General features: G+C 37.7%; 1 protein-coding gene across 1 annotated transcript in view; it reads left to right on the top strand.

The window, feature by feature from the left end:
* The window catches only part of MDGA2 (MAM domain containing glycosylphosphatidylinositol anchor 2), an 859,176-nt gene that overhangs the window by 129,361 nt on the left and 716,607 nt on the right, over positions 1 to 13,208 (top strand). The gene's annotated exons all lie outside the window — the stretch shown is intronic.

Raw genomic sequence — 13,208 nt, 5'->3', positions numbered from 1 at the left:
GCAGGGCTCAAACCCACAAACTGTGAGATCATGACCTGAGCTGAAACCAAGAGTTGGATGCCTAATTGACTGAGCCACCCAGGTAGCCCTGTATGTGAGTTTTTTATAGTACATACTATAAATGTGTTTTCTATTCCTTACGTTTTCATAGTAACATTTATTTTCTCTATTGTGAGAGTGCAGTATGTAATACATATATCATACAAAGAGTATGTTAATTAATTGTTTATAGTATCAGTAAGGCTTCTGGTCAACAGTAGGCTATTAGTAAAGTTTTGGGGGATCAAAAGTTATATGTGGATTTTTGACTATGTGGGGATGCCAGTGTCCCTAACCCATGCATTGTTCAAGGTCAACTGAATGTATTCATTGAGTGTCAGGTAAATGCTGGCACTAGATAAATGCTGGGTAATTGCTGTGATAATCACACAGAGTGGAACGGGAATTTTTACCTTTCAGATAACTTAGAGTCCTATGGGATTGGGGGGAGAGAGAGAGAGAGGGAGAAATACACACACACAAATACATACACACACACACACACACACACACAATCACACATCACGATGTGATAAGGTGATGATGGAAGTGACAGAGTAGAAATGTAATAGAAAGGTCAAGTATGCCTGTGGCTGAGACTTAGAGATGTTTTGATGGCAAACAACCCTTCCATTAAGGATCTCAGTCTAGAGATACTGCATTGGTGTCTTTACATGTTATAACATTAAACCTCAATGAAAAGGTAATATCTGAGACCACTTAGTTTTTTTTATAAGACTTAGACCTTTTGATTTACCACTTCCTGTTCTAGAACTATAATTTACTGAATCACCTGGCAGTTGAATAAGAAGTCAACTTCTTAGATGCTACTGAACACTTGTAGGATAGTTTACTGTCCAGATTCTGCTAATAGGAGAAAAAAAATTAACTCACAAATTTGAAATATCATGCCAATCAAGCTGTCAAACTTTAATGAAACAGTGGAGAAGTGCCCAATAATTTTATTTCATCAATAAGCCATGTATATCCAAGGCATACATTTGCATATGGATAAAAGATGCTAGCACAGATTCAAAATATCCTACTTTTATTTAACTACTGCCTCTTTTAAATAATTAGGACATGAAACAGTCTAACATTGTAATTTAAATTGCAAATATAAACACACAGAAGACCTATTTATCTGAATCTGTATTGTCTTAAACATCAGTGCTGGTAACAGTGTTTTTCATTTAATGGTATTTTTTCCTATCATATAAATAATGCATTAGGATATAAAACTGCCCACCTGTGCTGTACATGGTTATTATTAATTATGTTGTCCTTGGGAAGTCTGGTTCCTAAATATTTATTAGTATGAACTCATTGAGTTGTTTTAATCGTTAAGGACTATGTTGAAATCTTAATCCTGTTCTTTTGAGACTCAGCGAACCCTAGAATTAATGTGGTAGCCAAAATAGGGGGAAGTTTAAACCACAATTCTTTGGCACAGGATCAATGGATCTGTTCTGTTGTAAACAAGGTTGGTTTAGTCAAATCAGCCATCTGTCTCTGATGAATTTAGACAGTGATGTGACATATTTCAGTATTGTAACAAGCTTTTGCTTATTTTTAATTTTTTTTAAGAGACAAGTATCAGCAGATAATAGGTCCCAGGTTTCCTCTTCAGATTAATTCTTGAATTGCATTGTGGCACCCCTCTTCATGTCAACAGCTGGTGCAGTTTTTTTTACAGTTACAGGTCTGAAGAAACTTCCATTTCTACATTCTTTAGTCCTTAAATTATTCCAGTCACTTGACTTCTTTTCAGTCTTTTTTCTTTGAGGATTAACAAATTAAGTCTGCATTCTTTCATGAAGTGGTCTATAAGCTTTAATTACTTGCTTAGATTTAGTGCCATATTTAACTTTTAAATAAATAGCAAGAGCAGGAAAGTGTCTACTTCTTTTGCTATATGACTACCTTTGGGGCAAGATCATATACTTAGGGAAATTAGACTGCTGAAATACCATGATGGCCAAGCTATAGGGAATATCATACTTAGCTATCAGTATTGTTGGTGACTTAAAGGAAAGCCTTTTACTTCTTACAGAGAAGTTCTTAGTAGTTCCGATTTGTCTACTGGAAAATTTTCACTTTATTACAAACTTTAAATTATACCTCACAATGGAATAAATATATTCTGCTATTTCTTCTTCTCCACTGTTTCAACTGGTGTAATCATTGACTAGTGTGATTAACTAATCAATGTACTTGTACTTGTGAACTCTCACTCTGAATAATAGAACACTTGAAAACTCCCGTCTGCTCTAGCAATGTAAGACTCATGAGACCCTTCATACTTAACAATAGATGCATGTAAGACAATTATTACTTTGTGTGACTAATGTTTATAGCACATTAGTGCACATTAGCACCCAAGGTTACAGGTGTGCTCCATACACATTAGACTACCAGCTGGAGGGGAAACATATGTTTTAGTTCATTCTGGGCTACTATGACTAAATACCGTAGGTTGGGTGAATTTTGAACAACAGAAATTTATTTCTCACAGTTCTAGAGGCTAGGAAGTACAAAAGCAAAGTGCCTGCAGATTTTGGCGTCTGGTGAGGGCCCACTTCCTGGTTTATAGGTGGCTGTCTTTTGGCTGTGTCCTCATATGGCAAAAAGGTCAACTGAGCTCTTTGGGTGTCCTTTATCAGAACACTAAACCCACTTAGGAGACCTCCACCCTCATTACCTAATCATCTCCCAAAGACCCCATCTCCAGATACTGTCACACTGGGGATTAGGTTTCAACATATGAATTTGGGGGTGGTGGAAACACATTTAGTCTATGGCAGCATTTAAGTTTGTTTTTAATAATGCATCTTTCACTTGGTAATTTTCATTTGCTTGACTGTGTTTTTATGGTAGAAATAATTATTGGCCCTCATTCTTCAGCCGGTCCTATGTTGTCTGGTTCCTGGTCCAGGGAAGATTAAGGTGGAGGAATGATGCCTCCTGGGTGCAGTGGCCAGATAGAGGAGATATAGCTCCGGATGAGTTTGCATATGAAAGGCATGCTCTGGCTGAGCCTTTGCTGTCTCTAAGAAATGGCTAGCCCAGGGAGGGGCAGTCTCTCCTCAGCCATAAAGATTTTTAAAGATGTGAAAACACCATAGTATAGAGAGAGACGACAGGAAAAAAAAGTACACACTCATGATACACTAGTTGTCAAGTCTTCAGGAATAAAATGGTGTAGTTTTGGTGCATCCTGTTACATGAAAGAAACTGTGTAAGCGATGTAAATGGAAGTTATATGACTGCTTTTAAAATTTTTTTCACTCTGCTAGATAGGGCCTAAAATATAGCCTGAATCAATAGTCAACACCTGGCAATCCTGATGATGACAAATGGATTCTGAGGACACAAAAGTGAAAAACATGTTGTCATATTAATATGGTTATGGGGCACATAACTTTTCACAACTCAGTTTCTAATTTTTTTTTAATTTTTTTTTAACGTTTATTTATTTTTGAAACAGAGAGAGACACAGCATGAACGGGGGAGGGGCAGAGAGAGAGGGAAACACAGAATCGGAAGCAGGATCCAGGCTCTGAGCCATCAGCCCAGAGCCCGACGCGGGGCTCGAACTCTCGGACCGCGAGATCGTGACCTGAGCTGAAGTAGGACGCTTAACCGACTGAGCCACCCAGGCGCCCCTTAGTTTCTAATTTTGAGACACAATCAGTGTTTCCCTAGGCCTTAACCTGAGTAGCTTCACAAAAGACCTCAATAAGAGCAGGAATATCGTGTTGCTTGAGCTCTGTCCAAACTCATCTGTGAGACATTCAGGCTCTTCAGTTTCTCTCCAGATAGTTTGGGAGTTCCTGGGGAGATTCTACATTACATGCTCCAGTGCAGTCCTCTAATCTATCCTGTGTTGTCTGACATTTTCTGCCTTTCCTGCTGCTGATGCCCAGTACATTCTCTAAAAGTCCACAGACCTGGTTCAGAGAGCCAGTGTTCTCACCAAGACAACCTGTGCCCATGAAGCTGCTGTATTTGTTCTTGCCAAAGCTGTCAAACCCAAAGCCAGCCCTTTTCATTGTTACTTGTTTTTTTATTGAAGCCGCCAGCCTCCCAGTCACCTGCACCCGCACTTTGGGATTTATGTGTGAATTCGTGAAGAGTGGACTATAGATCAATCACAGCGACAGAATGTTTTCCCCAGTTTAAAGCACTCCGAACTCTTCAGCACTGTCTCACTGCCCTTGAACCTCTTTTGAGCCTCACATCTCACCCGTAAGATATTTTTTCCCAGTTTTCTCAGTTCTTTGAAGCTCCCTAGGCATATCCACATCCATTTGATTATTATGGTATAAGATTAAGGCTGCTTAAACTAGGATGTCCTAGGAGATACAAAGAATATCTCCCAGCGATCAAGATATTTGACCACTTCAGCTACATTTACTATGATTAATGCAATGTCAGATGGTACTCTTTGCTTTCTGTTTTTACTAATTAAAGAATACAATAATTACTGTTATTTAACAAATAGATATTTGGGACTGACTCTGCACCATGGTCTTTTGCTGAACTCTGGAGCTAATAAAATAATAACACATGATTTACTCTTTGAAATATGTGTCCTGTCTACTAAGGACACATGCATTTATTTAAAATATATAGAAGCCATAGGGAGGAAATCAAGGCATAGACATAATGAGGTCATAATTCTCTAAGTTCCAAACTACAATACAGGCATGGTAGTATATACTATTTTCAAATTATATTTTAGATGTGCATTGTGTTGAGCATCCTCCATTTGTGGAGGTGGAAAAGATGGGTGGATCGACACACACTCTTCTATTACCTTGTTCCTCCAACTATCTAACTATGGTCCTAGATAGATTTACATAAACCATTTGATCCAAAATTGTCTGCAGGTTGGATATTGATCAATCCAGTAAATCCCAACCTATGTATTAGGAATTGACTAATGGATCTTACACAGCGTTGAATATTGTGGGAATGGAGAAGTTTATAGAAAGGAAGATTAGGATTTGTACATGATCTGTGCTTGGAGTTTGTAATCAGATTGGAACGTGTCTCAGACATGTGTTGTTTTTCTTCCCAGCACCTATTTCCTTTTTTCTCAACACAGTAGCCTGATTTTCCTTTGAAGGATTTATGTGCTTCCATTCTGAGTCTTGTGCTGTGGGGAAACTTGAAACTACCTCTGACTTAGCAGACCCATCTTTGATTTCAGTGATTGATTTAGGGGTATACATGTAACCTAAATCAGACCAAGAGAGATGTAATCCCAGGATTCATGCGAAGACTGTCAAAACAGATGCAAAATTCTGCTGTGGGGAGTGTGATGTGTGAATTGGGGACCTAGAGCTAATGCAGCCACATTGCTACCATGAGGACGGGTATGATGTTGTTTTAGCAGCCACATTATAGAGGGGCAGATGGAACTCATTCTGTGGAAGATAGAACAGGGAAGTAGAGTGAAATCAGATTCTTGGTAATGTGGCTTAAGGCACTGGATAAAACCTTAAATCAAATCAAAACTAAGTCTGGATTTTAATTTGCCTAACCCAATGAGTTCCCTTAATAAAATGAGTTTGGATTGGCTCTGTCGTTACTTGCAACGTAAAAAAAAAAGTCTTAACTGACACAAAGAAAATATATTTGGAGGTACGAATTGTGGGGAAGAGCTCAATATCAGGGAAGTGGAAGAAAATACCTCTGGTATGAATTAATTGTAATGGAGAAGTGCATGTAGATGAGTATGATGTAATGGAAGCATACTGAAGTAGATTTTCTTCTGTCAGTCCCTGGAAACAGAACTGGAGTAGGGATGATGGTAGAGCTAGAGATAAGGATTTGTGTATAACAATTAAGATGATGCTTAAATTCATTAGAGATGAGTTCATAGGAAAGAAACATAGTAAAATACAGTGGACTTAGAGAGGAAACTTTAGTGCTAAGGCAAACTGGAGGATGAGAAGAACATGAAGGTGGTAAGAAAGAAGGAAGGAAGACAAGGTCAGGAGCTGTGAAGGTTGTAAAATCCAAGAGGGAAAGCTTTTATTTCTTGGTGAAACTGAGTATTTATTTACTTATTTATTTACTTATTTAAATGTTCATTTACTTTTTGAGAGAGACACAGAGCATGAGTTGGGGAGGGGCAGAGAGAGAGGGAGACACAGAATCTGAAGCAGGCTCCAGGCTCTGAGCTGTCAGCACAGAGCCCTACACGGGGCTCTAACCAGTGAACCAGGAGATCATGACCTGGCTGAAGTTGGACGCTTAACCAACTGAGCCACCCAGATGCCCCTAAAACTGAGCATTTATAATAACAGTCAAAAATACTGATTTGAAGGGGCACAGCACACAGATATTTATAGCGGCACTATCAACAATAGCCAAATGATGGAAAGAGCCCAATGTCCATTGACTGATGAGTGGATAAAGAAGATGTGGTATATACATACAATGGAATATTAGTCAGCCATCAAAAAGAATGAAATCTTGCCTTTTGGAAGAATGTGGATGGAACTAGAGTGTATTATGCTAAGCAAAATAAGACAAAGTCAAATGCCGTATAATTTCATTCATATATGGAATTTAAGAAACAAAACAGATGAACACAGGAGAAGGGAAGGAAAAATAAAATAAGATAAAAACAGAGGGAGAGGCAAACCATAAGAGACTCTTAACTATAGAGAATAAACTGAGGGTTGCTGGAGGGATCTTGGGTGGGGGGATGGGCATTAAAGGAGAGCACTTGTCATGAGCACTGGGTATTATATGTAAGTGATGAATCACTAAATTCTAGTCCTGAAATCAATACTACACTATATGTTAACTAACTTGAATTTAAATGAAATCTTCAGGAATAAAATAAAAATAATTTTTTTCTTCCAAAAAAGAAGTGTATAGAATTGCTTAACCCTTGTATGGTACACCTGAAATTAATGCTGTATGTTAATTATACACTACTTTTTAGAAGACAAAAAAATATCTATCATCAAATTTCATATTAAATAAGGAATAAATATCTTTATCACCTAAAAAAATAGACCTAATGCATTTCTTTAAAACTGTAACTATCTTGGGACGTTTAGGTGGCCCAGTTGGTTAAGCGTCGGACTTTGGCTCAAATCACGATCTTGCAGTCTGTGAGTTAGAGCCCGGCATCAGGCTCCATCCTGACAGCTCATAGCCTGAAGCCTGCTTTGGATTCTGTCTGTCCTTCTCAAAATAAACATTAAAAAAAGTTAAAACTATAACTATACTAGTAATTGACTTGTAGGATAAAAACGAGAAGCTCTTCTCTGCCTCTAAATCAGTGCAGAGGGGCTTGTAATGAATCAAAAGCTACTGTTGGATGCACGGCTGTATGCTTCTATAGCTCTTCTCCCGTTACTATGCCCTGTTAGCCTCAAATTATGTGGAAGGCTCCGCAGCCTTGAAAGCACCAGCCCTCATCCCCAACCCTCATGTGCTAGAGACCCTAGAAACAGTGATTTATATTGAATAACCCTTAATATGTGGTCAGTTTTCTACATTTATTTTGATCATCGAAATATATGTGTTGGCCTTGTCTTCATTAAATCCTTTTCAGGATCTATCTCCCTTGATTTTTCAGATTTCTAAATTAAAAAAAAAAAATCTTTTTAACATTTATTTTTGAGAGAGCGAGACAGAACATGAGTGGGGAGGGCCGGGGGGGGGGGGGGACACCGCAAGATCTTGACCTGAGCTGAAGTTGGCCGCCCAACCAACTGAGCCACCCAGGTGCCCCTGGATTTCTGAATATATATGCACACAATTCCCTGAACCATCTAGGGCATTTAATTTCAAACTTAGATGGTTTTTATCTAGGTAGAGATGTGTACCATAGATAAGAAACTATTATTTCCTTAATTTCAAAGAGTAAATATGTTTAGTGTTGCCATCAACATTTGACAGATCTTTACCAACATGTCTTATGTTTACGGAAAAGCTCTCCAGAGGCACCTGGATGGCTCAGTCAGTTAAGTGTCCGACTTTGGCTCAGGTCATTGTCTCATGGTTTGTGGGTTTGAGCTCTGCATCAGACTCTGTGCTGATAGCTCAGAGCCTGGAGCCTGCTTTGACTTCTGTGTCTCCTTCTGTGTCTGCCCCTCCCTCACTTGGGCTCTGTCTCTGTCTCTCTCAAAAATAAATTTAAAGAATTAAAAATAATTAAAAAAAATAATTTAAAAAAATAAAAGGAGCTCCCCAGCAACCCAATAAGATGAAGTAATACTGCTTAGTTTAATGTCTTAGAATCTGTCCCCAGTGCTGTTGTAAATGCCTTCTATGCATTAATTCATTTAATCCTCATAACAATTCTGTGAGGTATATTGTAATCCACTTTTTATAAGTAAGGCATTGAAGCTCAGATAGGTTAAGTCACATACCTCATTATATTGTATTTATCCAATGGTTGCCTAAAATAGTTCAAATACTTCCCTTTCCCTTTTAATATGGGTCTTTGTTAGTCCTGGCTTTGGAGGGGCAATGTAACGTGCACATTTTGTGATTATACATCTTGCATCCTCATTTTGAAAGTGATCATATTTGAAGTTTTGGTGAAAGCGAGGTACCAAACTCCAGAGTCGCAGCTTCTACCCTGGAATTCAGTGTTAGTTTCCTGGGTATTTTTTGAACTGCCTTTGTAAAATTAATTTAGCCTGGGAACTTAATAGAATATAGATTACATGGGCTTAATTAACTTAGAATTTGGATAAGGAAACATTTTTAGGTGAATGGTAGGAGAAAATTACTCTTTGTATTATTTTACCTATCATTTTGACTGCTGCTCCTGTCATGTTTCCAAGCGGCAAAAATTCAAACTAAGGAAAATATGATTCATGTAACATCCATGGCAAATGCTTGGAATTATATAAATGTCATAGCCATACATACCCTGCTGCAACTTCTGTGCAACTGTACAATTGGTTTTAATGACAATATTTCCAAAATAGAAAAGTCTCCAGCTGTGACATGTATAACAACGTTTAGTTAAATATGTAGACTTACTTCTACTCACCAAAAAGACTGACCTTCTGAGTGTAGTTCTAGTTGACCATTCTCAATAATTTTCATGAAAGAAAAGAATTCAGAAACTCAGTTTAGGAGTTTATAATGCTTAAATAGAGCTCTCTGTTAGAGGTCACTAAGAGTATGAAAATAATGAGAAAGAGGAGTAGAATTTTCCATTTTACTCTTATAAAAATACTTTTTTTAAATTAATGGAATCTCTGTAAAAATGCCAATAATAAATGTTCATGGTAGATTTTAAAGAAGTAATGGGGTTAATATGTGTCTCTGACTTGTAATTTTTCTGAGATGGTTATCCAAAAAGGGACTCACTAAGGCTGTACAGTAACAGCTGTATTACAGATGTAGTCTGTTATCATTGATACTGGAGGAGATAATGATACCTGCCCCTCGCTCAGAATCTTCTAAAACTTCTTCATGGAACACATAGTTTGTCCCCAAGAGTGGATGTTTAGACAGATTGTTTCCTCTGTGTAGTACATAGGTTGTTTTACAAAATAAAATCTATTGATAGTCCTTGTTCATGAGCTTCCTAAATAGATGAAAGAATAGCTTTCTATTTTAGGCTAAAATAATTGTTTGATTTGGTGAATTCAGTCTAAAAACTAATGTATTTGAGAGAAAATAAATATTAATCTAAGTGATAACTTGTATTACAGAGATCATTTTAAACACCTGTAAATGTAACTGTTTAAACATTTATTTCACTAAATTTTGTTGGCACAATTTATCTGTCATTTTAGTGAATGTTTATTTTCTAGTCTTATTACCTGAAAATCTGCTAGAAACCTATTCTCAGGCAATGGTAGAAGAGACCATGACTTCTTTCTTCATTGGAAGATGGAAAGTTGCCACAGGTTTCCACAGCTGTTGACTGAAGAGCTTCCATATTTTGGACCCTCATCTGAGGGTGGTCTGAGGGCAACATACACCATTCTGTAAGCATCTAGAGTATAAGCTCTAGGAGGGCAGAAATAGTGTCTGTTTTGTTCACTACTGTGTACTGCATGCCAAGCATCATGCTTTGCCTACAGGAAGCACTGATTAAATAGTTCTTGAATGAAAGTACTAGATGGAAAAGATGGAATTTAATGGTGCTGTGTCTAGGTACAGGAGAAAGAATACAAGCCTACCTGGACATAGATAAGAAAAGGCCTGACTTAGTAGCAGTTCTTCTGAAAAAGATGTAGTAATTTTATTTAGGGTTAAGTTTGATGTGCACCTGCAATGAAATGTGGCTACCAAAAAAAAAAAATAATAATACATTAAAAATAAAGTCAGGGATAATTATATTCTCAATGATAACATCCAAAGAAAGGATCTTATTGATGAGCTTTGTTTTCTGTCTCATGCATTTTCAGTTTCTGCCTTCCGATTGTTCCTTGTCTTCAGTCTTTAAACATGCTCAAGTCTCTCCCAGAGTTAGAAATAAAAAACTGTTTTGGCTTTTACCAACTGCTTTATCTCTTTCCTCCCATGTCCAGATATGAAGGAGAATAATTGATGGTTGATGTCTTTCATTTCTGCTGTCTGATTTCCTCTTACCTCTCTCAAGTCTAGTTTGCCATCACTGCCCTGCTCAAAATATTTCCACTGAAGCCACCAATGCTGGTATTAACAAGGGTTAAATACAGGTGGTACTTATAAGTAGTCTTTGCTATACTCGAGTCTTCTGCTCATGTCCTCTTTCCTGAAATTCTGATGCTCATGGAGCATCTTGATAGTTTCTTCTTTTCTTTCTACTTCACCCTCACTTCTCCCCAGCTTTCCCAAGGTTCTTCCCTCAGTTTTCAGCCCACTGCATTTCTCATGCACCCATGCTCCGTAGATAATCCTTTCCACTGTTAGTATTTTTAACACATCGTAGGTGCTGATGGCTGCCCTTTGTTTCTTTCATGCCTCCTACCCTTTCTTTTTCTCTTCCTTCCATCCCTCCTTCTTTTTATCCATCTATCTGTAAGAGTCTTGATGCTTAGACAATAAAACAGTGGCTACCTCCTAGTAGGAATCGAGAAGTACTTTCTAGTTTTTTCTTCATAGTTTTATTCATTTTCTGATATTTAAAATACACAATGAATATGAATCACCCTTTTAATCAGAAGTAAAAACTAAAATTGTTTCTAATTAGAAACCTACAAAAAAGTGGATCTGTCAAGAATAAGTGCTTCCTTTGACTCATCAGCTATCACCTCACACACCTAACCTTACTCTCTATGTTAAATAAAAGCAAGAGTGGGAGGACACTGTATTGTAATCCTCTTTGTGGATTGTTTAGTGCAGAGCTTAGGATTTAGTAAATATTCAGTAAACATTTTTGAACTATGATAACCTCATGGCATGCTGCATAATTAAAGTAACATTAAAATGAAGACAAGGGTGAAAACCCAGAGCAGACAGGACTTGGGCCAACATTCTGGAGGAAACAGACCACTGTGATGATCCCAACAATCGTTCTACTTTTCCCTCACAGAACCTGTCAATTTTCAACAAAGAGAAGAGAGACCAAGGAGCAAGCCCCAGCCAGAGGCTTGTAACAGTTTTGCTGCACTCGAGAGAGAATTTAGCATTCAGGGCTACCACATAGATCAGGACTTGATGCAAGGAAGAAATCTTTGAGACCTGAACTGCAAATGATGTATGTTATTTCTTCTGAAAGCATTTTCCAATTTCTAAGCTATACATGTGTAGGGTGAAACTCCTAGAAATCAAGTAGAAATCTGGTCCAGGAAGACCAGAGAGCTTAGTAAAGATATTGACGGTCTGGTGGTCTTGGGGAGAGAGCAGTTAGAGGTTAGGGCCCAAGAAAGTGGAGTAGTCCTTGTAAATTCCACAGGCTTGCAGTCTTGATCCCAGAAGTACTATGATCTAAGAGTAAAGACAAACTGGAAACAAAATCAGCACTAACAAAACCCAAAACCCACGCTTAAATGGACATGCCAATACTCTACCTGCCTTCCAGAATAAAATAAAATTCTGCTTGGAAATCACATCAGAGCAATATTTTATATATGATATCTAATAGTAATTTAAAATTACCTGGCATGTTCATGGAGCGCCTGGGTGGCTCAGTCAGTTAAGTCTCTGACTCTTGATCTTGGCTCAGGTCATGATCTCATAGTTTGTGGGGTTGAGCACCATGTGCTGATGGGCAGGGCCTACTTGGGATTCTCTCTGTGCCTCCCCCACTGATGCTCTCTCCCTCTCTCTCTCATATAAATAAACATTTAAAAAAATTACCCGGCATGTGCAAAAAACAAATCCAGATGACTGAAAGTGAAAACAAAATTCTATAGACAGAAACCCGAAGGATGATTTAGGTATTGTGGTTATCAGGTGGGAACCTCTAAATAACGATGACAAATATTTTCAAGAAAATAGAGGGAAAATGTAGAATTTTCCCAGAGTCCCAGAATCCAAAAGATGTTGTGAGTGAGAATTGAAGATTCAGTGGATGAGTTAATAGCAGATTCGATCTGTCAGAAGAGGGGATTAGTGAACTGGAAGATAAATGACTAAAAATATCTAGATAAAATCCCAGAGGGAAATGAAGAAGGATATAAAAAATATGTGAAATATGTCTAACATACATATAATTTAGGGTTCTAGAAAGTGAAGAGCAAGAGAAAGAGACAGATCCAGGAAAATTTTCAAAAACTGGTGATTTAAAACACAGATCCAAAAATCTTCAGACTCCTAGGAGGTAAATTACAATGAAAAACCACATCTAGGTGCATATCATCAAACTGAAAATGAAGAAGAGAAATTCTTAAAAGCAGTGAAACTACATTTTAATTTTATTCATTTTGAGTTCCACATTTATAGAAGGCGATTGAAAAACTAGAGCATATCCGGTGGCAAGTGGAATCATAAAAGACTTGGAGACTGGACCTGGAAACCAGAAAATAATAAAAAGATGAGAGAGGTGGGAATGTTAAACCAGTAAGACAATTTTGGTAGTCTTAAAAAATTTGAGGTGTTGTCAGGACGAAAAGGCAATTTACTTGTGCTGTGTTATCCAAGGGACAGAGCTAGGATGCGAGTTGAAATGAAGCAGCTTGTGACTCAACAGAAGAGAGTAATAAATAGACCTGAATGAAAATGGAACAGCAAACTCCCAATCACTG

The sequence above is a fragment of the Prionailurus viverrinus genome, chromosome B3 (genome assembly GCF_022837055.1).
Source record: "Prionailurus viverrinus isolate Anna chromosome B3, UM_Priviv_1.0, whole genome shotgun sequence".
In the NCBI taxonomy this organism is placed as follows: Eukaryota; Metazoa; Chordata; class Mammalia; order Carnivora; family Felidae; genus Prionailurus; species Prionailurus viverrinus.
Note: the sequence above shows the minus strand (reverse complement) of the source record. Positions and strands in the feature narration are given on the sequence as shown.